At 33.6% G+C, this 12,117-nt stretch overlaps 1 long non-coding RNA gene across 1 annotated transcript in view; it reads right to left on the bottom strand.

Annotated features, from left to right (window-relative positions):
* Window positions 1-7,128: 7,128 nt before the first annotated feature.
* LOC105140767 (uncharacterized) overlaps window positions 7,129-12,117 on the bottom strand; it is a 14,447-nt gene continuing 9,458 nt past the window's right edge. The window contains exon 3 of the long non-coding RNA XR_845233.1: window positions 7,129-7,139. This is a non-coding gene — a long non-coding RNA (uncharacterized LOC105140767). The remainder of the gene's footprint in view (window positions 7,140-12,117) is intronic.

Below are 12,117 nucleotides of genomic sequence, written 5' to 3'. Positions count from 1 at the left end.
AAATAATTCAAAAATAAAAAAATTAATTTTTTTAAAAATAATGTTTTTCAAAAACACAATTATGCCACATTGCCAAACACATTTTTAAAAACTAAAATACTAATATTCATAATTCATGAATCTCCATAACTTACTATGAATGTTTATTAATTATGAATAATGAAGTACTCATGATTCATGAAAATTCATAAGAAATTCATGAATGTTTATATTCATGAATACATTTATTTTCATCATATAATTAGTTCATGTACTAGGATATTTTAAAAACTAAAAATAAATTATTAATCAAATAAAAATTTAATAGAAAAATATATTTTTCATTAACTGAATCTAAACCTAAACTCATGAGTTCACAAACTTATAATCCAATTCACAAAACTATTTTGAATTTGAAATTTTTGCTATTCAAAAATTCATTGAAAACAATTTTTTATTTATTTTTAATTATTTTTTTTAAATATGTTAATATTTCATATTAAAATATTTATGGTGGATCACAAAATCTAACATGCTTGAAACCTACCTTAAATGGATTTAAGCTGAACTCACATATAATTTCGTCTTAAAAAATACTCACTGTATATTTTTATAAACTAATTCCAACAAATGGTTCACTGTATATTTTATAAACCATTTCCAAAAAATGATAAATTATGATTGATAATCGATCATGGCTGGTTGTGAGAGGCAAACTTTGGCACAACCAAACTTCTTCTTAGATTTTGATTTGATTATCTGATTCATTATTATTACACATCGGTCCCCTCTAGTACTTATGAATGACTTGATTTTGAGACCATTTGAGGTTTCTGGATGTAGCATTTCATCAGTATAATTATAGAATAAATATTAGACACACCGAAAGTCTTAGAGATATCTGTAAGCATTTTCATTACACTATAAAAATCATACTTCTTCAGCAGCAGTTCGCTGTAAGTCACTGTTGAAAATCTCTCGTTGTGCAAAAATGTAATCACCTTATCTCTTTCTTTGAACACTTTAGCACGACAAACTTTGCTCAAAGATTGGTGTTCTGTGTTATATATTTCACACCATGGAACCAAGGTTTAAGCTTCGGCCCCAGCAACAATTAACAACAGCAAACCTTGCAACAATGAAACGGTTGCTTAGACCAATTAAATTGGATGGTGAAATGAGACTTATTAATATAAACAAGAAAAATTAGCTCCCTCAATATTTTTGGACTGGTAATTAATGTGTGGTGAACTCATGGATCTCAAGGTCGAATATAATATTTTCTTGATTACTTCAAAATATATGATCATTCAAGATAAAAATTTGTCTTCAAGAAACACTGTCCATCTTTATTATCATCGTTCTCTTGAAATCCTCTCAACAACAAGGACTTCATTGAACGAATGCATAGTTTATTACATCCAACATAATCACTGTGTCCCGGCCCTCAGTGCCTTGAGTTTGCTGCTTGAGCTCATCAAGGTGCAAGCATGGTGTTCTCCGAAGAGGATAAACCCTTGCATTGACACATTTTGGCTCACGAACAATAGCAATCTGCACAAAGAGGGCATTTTTCGCCTACACAGTCTGAAGCCTTATGGCATCTCAAATTGTATACATGAAACCTTGCAGCTGCCAAATGTGAACCTGAAAACCACAATATTTTCACAATTAATTTCTAAATATACTATTTTTTTTCTAAAAAAAAGAGAGAGATGTAAAGAAAGGATGAAGCAAATGTAAGATTCGAGAGAGAAACTAACGAGTTGCAATGGTGAAAAGGAGGACTAAAATGGCCAGCTTGAGTAGTGAAGACTTCTCCATATCTTTTTGGGCTGACGAGGAAATACCAATTTGCTTGTTTCTCTTGATTTGTATATTCCATGCATATATATGCTCTTCTTGATGCAATGTTATATAGGTGCAGTTGTACGGACGTAAATGGAAGTATATATATGAGTATTAAGTTCTTGCTATATATATATATTAATTACTACCCTGATCGCAAATAATTTTATTATATAAAATATTATATATTGGCAAATTAATAAGAGATATGGAGTTATATATATATGAATCCAATCTATTTTGATGACTTATAAATGGATATTGTGCATATTGCCAAATCTATATATTTTGACAGTAATGGACGATTGGGCGAGCGAACGATGGGTTTAGCCATTGACTTCCTTTTCAAGCAAGTCTATCCCCTAGGCTAAATTTCTAGGTTATGTTGGTATAGTGTTTCATGATAAAAAAATGTTAATTATAAAAGAGATAAAAAAATTACTTTATTAAAGAAATAGAGATACGTGTATACAAAATAAAAGTCTGTTGAAATAATTTTGAAAGGGAGACATGTCCCTTTTATTTCCCTGTCCTTTCTATTTCAAAATAATAACTAAATGCTACTCTAATGAAAAAATAAATGAATTTAAAGAGTGAAAAACATGAAAATAATCTATTTCCAAAGAGATAGGATTGAAAATAAGATTATTTTTTCAATTATTATGTTTCATCCCACCACTATTACTATCATAAATTATTTAAAAATATATTTATTATTATGAGAGTACAATTACAATTGTTTTGGGAGAAGATGGTTGTTTATATATATATAATATAGGAGGAAAAACTTGAAAAATATTAATTTAATATTTTTTATATGGAAAACATTCTAAAAAAACATTCGAAATATATATATATATATATACGGATCAAGAAAAGGCCAAAAGGAAAATGGTAGGTGACCCCGTAGCCTTGCTTACGAGGAAAGTTGCGGGTAGTGGCTCATCCAAGTCAAGTACTCATGCATGCAAAATGGTGGATAAATGAAGAACCGATTTTTAATATAGATAAAGAATCGACAGGGCTTCCACGATTTTTCTTTTGTGGGACGCCAATGATAATCATGGGGTTGCGAAGAGAAAAAAATAATTGAAAGAAACATTCGGATGAAAAAAAGGTCACCCTATCCGATGATCTCGTGTCAATGATACGCGTCAAATATCCTTTGCCTATGGCGTGTGAAAGGGTGATTGGAAATCTAGAGAAAGCAAATGTGATCGGACGAAACCTTCCATGTAACAAAAGAACCTGGGGGAGTGGGATAGATCCGACGACTATCCATGATAAGCAGGACAAGAACCGATGGTGGGGTTTCTTTAAGCTTGGCGAAGGAAAAAGTAATTGCAAAAAAAAATAGTCGGCATGAAAGAAAGGACACGCCCAATGAGGCATTCATGATTCTATCTTTCTTTCAGCTTTCGAAGACAAGGAATCTTTTAAATTAAATCAACTGCTCTTTTTGTTTGAGAAATTATATCCGAGTCTTATTTAAAAGAAGGCCCTTTATATATATATATATATATATATATTAACCCATGATACTATTTTAGAAAATAATTCAATCTGGAATTTTGGTGGCAAGAACTGGATTTTCTTGGGGCTAGCAAATCCTTAACAATTCATACTTGGGTTATTTTTTATATTCTTGACACTTGATTCCTTGACAATTAGTCTGTTTTGAAATGGTATGAGGTGAGAAATCTGAAGGAGAAATGTTAAGGAGGTAAGATTTAGAGGTGAAGTGTTAAAGGAACAAACAGTTAAAGGATGAGATGTGAAGCATGCTTGATAGGAGGGAGGAGGATTATTGCTATTAATGGGTCTTGATACAGATAAAATCAAATATATAAAAAAACAACTATATAATATATTTTATTTTCTTGTTGTATATTAAATTTTATTTTTCTGTTATTCTCAAAACTTTATTGTATTATTTGATTTGTAATTTTATTAAAAAAATAACTTGATTTTATAAGAGAGAAATGAACCTTTATGCTATCATAAAATCTCGAACAATTTAAAAGATCTTGATGCGAGTTGATCAAATGATATATAAATAAACCCTTATAGTATCAAATAATAGTACATTTGAGATCCTGAAGAATTCTTTTTTAAAATTTGATCCTCATGCGCTCAGAAATCTTTATTCATTGTCTAAAAGATTGAAAAGTATGAATAATGCCTATAATTTCTTCATTAAGACGAAATTCATCAACTCTACACATAGGAATGCAAATGAAAATATAGAAAACTACAAGGGACCTAAATGGATTTTTCCTCGATGACGATACGTGGGGGACTAAGTCAAGGTTTTACCCACTAACCAAACTAATTAGAAAGCACTTGATTACACATGCGAGTGAAAGAGATGACACCTAAATATTTTATTAATACTTTAACAGAAACAATTTTTATGGCATGATAGTTAAATCCAAATTCACCAACTCAGTGTTCTAAAGGCACGATAATCACTGCTTGATCATAAGCTAGAGAAGTACCGCAACAAGTTCCATTCAAAAGACTCTTTAGCATTGAATATCAAGATCGGTGAGTCCCGTACAATTCACTCAAATACTTAGCACACCACGCACATATGATCCCATGTTGTAAATTAATCAATGGACAATGATTAAGACTAATCAAGAAAATTCTTGAAGTAAGCTACAAGAACACATATCCTTAATAAAAGAAGTAGAACTGGATCTTACATCAAGAACTGTATCACTATTATCTCTCTCAGCATACACACAAATCAACTGCCTTACATTTCTCGAGAAGTAAGAGTCGCAAGAGACAACCGTACTGTCCTTCGAAGCAGATTTTGGCAACACAAAGCGTATCAGCTTAAAGTCTTAACAGATTTATTTGCATTTCACTTGAAGGCGAGGGTCATTGGTGTTGCAATGGTGGTGAAAAAAGCAGTGGCGGCAAGGAATGTTGCAACTTTCTCCAATATTTTGGATGTGTCAGGGAACCTGTTGCTAATTAACTGTGAAACAAAAAGGGAAGCAAACGTGAGTAGTATGGAAAAAGAACGCAAGTAGAAGAAAACAGGGAGTTTAGAGTGTGGAGTTGTTTCGTATTGGAGAGCTATTTGAATCGCTGCCTGAAAACAGAATCCCATGATTACATTAGGCCATTCTACAGATATCTGCCTGACAATGACCGTATTGATTAGTCGTGGATTGATGGCACTGGGAGGTGTTTGTTGTGTTGGAGGTGCAAATTGTTGCTCTGTTTCCATGGCAGAATGAGGCTGAGGAGCTTGTGATTGTGCTGTTTGTGTGGAATGTAAGGGCTGTGTTTCTTGGGTTTCAGATAATCCTTGATTATAAATGGTAGCAGAGGGTTGTGCCTGTGATTCTTGTAACTGGGATTCGAGGTCAATGGCAGGAGAAGCAGGTGGTGCATGTGATGGATGTAATGGTTGAAGAGGCGGTCGCAGCATTTCTGGGGCGTGGTTTTCAAAATGCGGAGGTTGGGTTTCTGGGTTGTGAGATATTTGGTTAGTGGCAGGAGGGGTTTGTGGGGGTAGCTGTGAAAGTGCTTCCAGTGATTGCGATTCGTGGTCGAAGGCAGGAGAAGAAGGTGATCTATTTGATGAAGGTGATGGTAGAAGGCATCTAACTCTGCCCCAGACGAGGAACAGGAAAGTGGTGATTGTAAGGAAAAACTGCTTGATGCTTTGAGTAGTTTTCATTTTTGTATGAGTTGAGTTAAAGCTTGGAAGCAGACACATGCAAGAGGTGGATATATAGGAGATACGGTGGGGCTACCACTGGGAGGCAATCTGCTGATAATTTTCTTTATTGGAAAGACAAAAACCAAGTCAGGGGATTGAGGGCTAAAGGATTCAGACTACAGTCGGATATTTGTCATGTGGACATGGGTAAATGAGAAATTTCTAATCGGATATTTCATGAGCATAAGGTTGTTCTGCGTAAGTAATTGCTTCCATTTCTTTTATACGTAAAGCAAAATGTGATCTAAAGTGCTTGTCTCAAGCATCCTCGGGTCTTGTTGCAAGAGCTATGATGCTGACAAAATTGCTGCGATCACATTAACATTACTAAAGATTGACTTGTCTGAAGGAACAGAATGGAATCAATGAAGGAAGGAAGAAATAAAGAAAGAAGATTGGCCTAAAGAGGAATGCACATGTGTATGTAGTTGGTAATGGTTACACCTTCTAAACAATTACTTTCCCCTTTCTTAGAGTTATAAAACCGAAGATGGACCCGTTCACCTTCGATGGTTAACTAGGTTGGCCTCCCGAGTGGTAAAGAGTGGAGAAAGAGGGCATGGAACTTGGGACCCTCTTCATATTATCGAATGTGAAGTCAACTCGGATCCAATACCTAGTTGGTGATTTCCGGCCCTTTCTACTTGGAAAAAAGGCATTTAAGTTGTGGATTGGACGAAAAGGACCCGAAATCTTCACTTTCCACTTCGAAGATGATTGTTGAATTTCTTCTCACTTCATTTTCATATATGCTTTCTTACAGTATCCATTTAGGTAAACATAATTTATCTTTCTGGAATAGCGTCCATCAAAGGAAGAAGAGATCCAAGTGTGCTTAATTTGCTTCCAACAATTTTATCTATATTTTTTTTAATTAAAGGTTTCTTGTTATTACCATATTATATTAGATTTAAGTAATATCCTTCATTAGATCACAAATGAAAGCCAAGATTGCTTGTAAATGACTTTGCCACTGAATTAAAGTAAAATAACAAGAACAGAACATAATTACAGAACTATTACGGTGTAATAGGACTCCAAATGTTGAGGTTAAAGAGGTATGGCTAGCAAAATGTATTTCCTTTTACCAAACATTTCTGTTCTGATTAGCCCTTTAGGCCACCATGACATACACCCTTAAGAGTCTCCATCATCAATTGACGGTCTCCTAGAAGACAAATGCCAGGTTGCAAGCCTGAACTTTTCCTAGGCATCTGATTCCTTCATATTCGGTTCCTTCAGCAACGACCCTATGGCAAATGTCTGTCTGGACCTACATGAATGTGTGTCTTTGATTAGAGATGTCGGATCCCCTTTTCCTATCCGAGCTACGGAAAGAAGGCCATGTAGTTGGATTGCTAGCATTTCTAGAATTATTAATCAGGGAAGGCTGCTGCTGCCCATGTCTATTCCTATTCGATGAGTCTTCTGCATAGGCGTGTGTGCTAAGCATAAATAAATTTCACTAAATATATCAATACATATGATGATGGAAAATGGATTTTAAACTAAAATGATTAATTGGCGGTGGAGAATGAAGAAATTTTTTACTTTAATTAATGAAGAGTTTCTATGAAGGAGCAGTACAACTTGGAATGAAAAGTAAAGATATAGAAAGGAAGCATGTAAGGTCGGGTCCTGCTGGACTCGACCAATAGAAGATGATTTATGTGTGATTTGTTTGTTGCAACATGGTGATAAATCTTCAATTGCTCCTGTGGACAACAATTAGGACCGCGGATGTAGAACCGGTGGCAGGGCTTCCATGAAAAATCAATTAGGACCGCGGATGTAGAACCGGTGGTAGGGCTTCCATGGATTTTCTTTTGTGGGACTCAATGGAGTTGGGCAGAGGATCATGTGGGAGGGGGAAGAAGAAAGGTAAATGAAAGGAAAGGTGGCATGAAAGAAAGGTAAACGTACCCGATGATCGACAATGATGGGGGATTTTTTGTTCTCTCTTTCCTTGAGCTTTTGAAGAGAAGGAACCTTCCAAGATAAACCAACATTTCTGCTCTTTTGTCAATCTTCTTGAAAGGAAGACTTTTTTGTTTTCCATCCCACTTGACTAATGGATTTGAGAGGATGAAACTAGTTTATAATGGTAAATATACTATTTCAAAATATAATTAAATCCCAAATTTTGGTGACAAAAAATGGATTTTCATGGGGTGCATCCTTAGCATTTCATACTTTGGTCACTTTTCTATATTTTTAACACTTGATCCCTTGACAATTAGGTTGTCTTTGGTTTGAGGTGAAAAAATTGAAGGAGGTAAGATTTAAAGGTGAAGTGTTAAAGGTACAAAAAATTGAAGGATGAAATGTCAGGATGTTTGATAGGAGCAGAAAAATTATTGCTAATAACAGGTCTTGATAAAGGTAAAATCAATCTCTAAATTAAATATTAACAAATAATTATATAATATATTTTGTTTTCTTGATGTATATTGAATTTAATTTTTTAGTTATTCTCAAATTTGTGCAGAAATACTATTGTCTTATTTGATTTTATAATTTTATTAAGACAAATGACTTAAATTTATAAGGGATCAAATAATATATAAATGAACTTCTATACTATCATAAATTTTTGAACAATTTGTAGAACTTTGATATGTGTTGATCTAGCATAAGATATGAGTTCTCTTTTTTTTTTTTTACTTTACATCTTACCAAAAAAACTTCAATATGTAACTTCAACTACTTATGATTTGAAGTTTTTATTAATTTTAAAGATTTTCTACAATAAACCCATGTCTAGAAATGATGACTTGAAGTATATAGTTGAAAAAATTTCTTGATATTTTCTTCCTTTTCAATTTGATATCAATATTTTTATTTTTCTATCATAAGCGTCAATATGAATCTAGCGGGTGAGTTTAAATTTTTAATAAATATCAAAATTTTATTGATTAAGATTTAATTATATTAATAAATACATAATTCATAACTATATGTTATAAGTACCATAACACCTTTTCGAATTACATATATTTAAATATATTAAAACTTAATTATTGGATTGTTTAATGGAGTTCAAACAAAATCCATCAATGAATCAAGCTTTGAGATGTTTAGTCACGTTAATTATTGAGCTTGCTTAATGATTTTTGTTATTTTTTTTCCATGAATTATTTTGTTTGTCCTTGTTGATGTTTTAGGTTTCATTATGCTTTTAGGATAAATGATCTCGATTTATACTTTATTTAATGAAACAAATTATCAGATTTAAAAACAGAATTTGAGATCATAATTTTTTTTTTAAATGTGGTCCTCTAACAGTTAGAATTCTTTGATGGTACTTCTAAGATTATCACAAATGTTTAGTAAAGAAATGTCTGAATTTCTTCAATAAAAGGAAATCATCAACTCTAGATATAGGAATACAATTGAAAATCATTATCAACCCGATCAGCCAGAAAAAAATGAGGTCAAAACTTATTTCTTATTTCTATTTTTTTAAATAATATATTTTCTAGTTCTTTTATAAAAAAATAGATTGATTTAGAATAACCTAGATTAATTTACCTAAACTTGTATATCATATTTTTATTTTTTTAAATAATATATTTTTTAATTTTTTATAAAAAAAATAAATTGATCTAGAATAACCTAGATTAATTCACCTAAACTTGTATATCATTTATCAAATTTAAAAATTATGATTCTAAAGGCATGTCCTGCAAGATAATCATTTCTTGATCTTCAGCTAGAGAAGTTACACAACAAATTCTATAGAAAAATGATACTCATTGATTTTCAAGACGGGCGAGTCTCGTACAATGCAGAATCATTGGAATTAAATTGGATTTATTTTTCTTGAAATAGTTAGCACCATGCACATACGATCCCATGTTCTAAAATAATCAATTGTTTTCCCTGTAGAGAATGATTAAGTCTAATCAAGAAATTTAACCAAGAAAACTCTCTAAGCAAGCTACAAGAACACAAATCCTTAATAAAATAAATAGAAATAGATCGTACATAAAGAATTGTATCACTGTTATATCTCTCTAACATACAGACAAATAAACTACCTTACATTTCTCATTTGTATTTCCTTCTTTTCCTATATTTAATCATCAAGTAATTGTGCTCATTTGAATTTTCTGATTTTGTGAAAAATCTTAATCGCTCAAGGGGTTGGCATTAGTTATCCCATCACAATTGAAGATGCAAGTGTATCTTCACTAATTGAGCCAGAGGAAGTGTGCTCTTCAGATTCTGAAGATGAAAATGCTTATGATAACCCATCAAATCTGTTTTCTGGAACATGGGAATAATCATTGTACTTGTAACATTAGCCATATTTTTACTTATTTAGTTTCTTCATTGCTAGAGATCCCAAAATAATAAAAACAGAATCACTGCTACTTCAAAGCACTTCAGCTTAATCTTACTAAGTAATTTGTTTTAATTGCCTTTATTTATTGTTAAAATCTTTTGGTCTTAATGAGATCTAACTAAACTAGCTTGCCCCTTTGATCTTAATCACCATTCCTGCCCTCCAAGTTCCCTAGAGCATACCTAAATTGACTGGAACATGGTGAACTCAACCCTGGAACTTTATTTTTGACAGAGAGAGAGAGAGAGAGAGGAACAAGTTGCACTGGTGAATAGATAAAGAATCGGCAGGGCATACACGATTTTTCCTTTGTGGGACACAATGATAAGTGTGGGCAGAGGATCATGGGGTTGTGAAAAGAGAAAAATAATTGAAAGAAACGTTCGGATGAAAAAATAAAAGAGACCCGATCCGATGTCGCGTGTCAAAGATATGCCATTGGCTATCGCGTGCAACTACTCGCTTACGAGGAAAGTTGGAGTCGTGTGGGAGGGGGGATCCTTCAAGAGTTCAAGTCATTTTTCATAGATAAGTTGAGATGGCAAGTCCAAAGTAAACAATGGTGATAATCGGATAGGGATAGATCCAAATAAACTAGTTATGTTCAAAATCTTGAATCAGATAGGGACAAATTCAATTTGGAATTTTGGTGACAGAAATTAGATTTTCTTGGAGCTAGTGAATCCTTAACATTTCATCCTTAGTCATTTTTTATATTCTTAACACTTGATTCCTTGACAATTAGGCTGTTCTGGAACGGTATGAGGTGAGGAATTTGAAGGAGAAATGTCAAGGAGGTGAGATTTAGAGGTGAAGTGTTAAAGGAAAAAAATAGTTAAAAAGGATGAAATGTGAAGGCTGTTTGATAGGAGGGAGGAAAATTATTGCTAATAGTGGGTCTTAATAAAGATAAAATCAAATATAAAAAAAACTATATAATATTTTTTATTTTCTTGTGGTATATTGAATTTAATTTTTTTGTTATTCTCAAAACTTTATTGTATTAATTGATTTTGTAATTTTATTAAGAAAAATAAATTATGCATTGAGTATCAAGATTGGTGAGTCCCGTACAATTCACTCAAATACTTAGCACACCACGCACATATGATCCCACGTTCTACATTAATCAATTGTATTCCATGTAGAGAATTAATCAATGGACAATGATTAAGGTTATGCAAGAAAATTCTTGAAGTAAGCTACAAGAACACAAATCCTTAATAAAAGAAGTAGAACTGGATCTTACATCAAGAACTGTATCACTATTATCTCTCTCAGCATACACACAAATCAACTGCCTTACATTTCTCGAGAAGTAAGAGTCGCAAGAGACAACCGTACTGTCCTTCGAAGCAGATTTTGGCAACACAAAGCGTATCAGCTTAAAGTCTTAACAGATTTATTTGCATTTCACTTGAAGGCGAGGGTCATTGGTGTTGCAATGGTGGTGAAAAAAGCAGTGGCGGCAAGGAATGTTGCAACTTTCTCCAATATTTTGGATGTGTCAGGGAACCTGTTGCTAATTAACTGTGAAACAAAAAGGGAAGCAAACGTGAGTAGTATGGAAAAAGAACGCAAGTAGAAGAAAACAGGGAGTTTAGAGTGTGGAGTTGTTTCGTATTGGAGAGCTATTTGAATCGCTGCCTGAAAACAGAATCCCATGATTACATTAGGCCATTCTACAGATATCTGCCTGACAATGACCGTATTGATTAGTCGTGGATTGATGGCACTGGGAGGTGTTTGTTGTGTTGGAGGTGCAAATTGTAGCTGTGTTTCCATGGCAAAATGAGGTCGAGGAGCCTGTGATTGTGCTGTTTGCGACAATATCTCTGTGTTGATGGGTGTGGAATGTAAGGGCTCTGTTTCTTGGGTTTGAGATAATCCTTGGTTATTAATGTTAAGAGAGGGTCGTGCCTGTGATTCTTGTGAGGGGGGTACGAGGTCAATGGCAGGAGAAGCAGGTGGTGCATGTGATGGATGTAATGGTTGAAGAGGCGGTCGCAGCATTTCTGGGGCGTGGTTTTCAAAATGCGGAGGTTGGGTTTCTGGGTTTTGAGATATTTGGTTAGTGGCAGGAGGGGTTTGTGGGGGTAGCTGTGAAAGTGCTTCCAGTGATTGCGATTCGTGGTCGAAGGCAGGAGAAGTGTTATGTGTGTGGACACAAATGGACGGTGGCAGCCATGGAAGGGGGGGG

The sequence above is a fragment of the Populus euphratica genome, unplaced genomic scaffold, assembly GCF_000495115.2.
Source record: "Populus euphratica unplaced genomic scaffold, PopEup_1.0 scaffold109.1, whole genome shotgun sequence".
NCBI classification, from domain to species: Eukaryota; Viridiplantae; Streptophyta; class Magnoliopsida; order Malpighiales; family Salicaceae; genus Populus; species Populus euphratica.
This window is presented reverse-complemented; position numbering and strand designations above follow the sequence as displayed.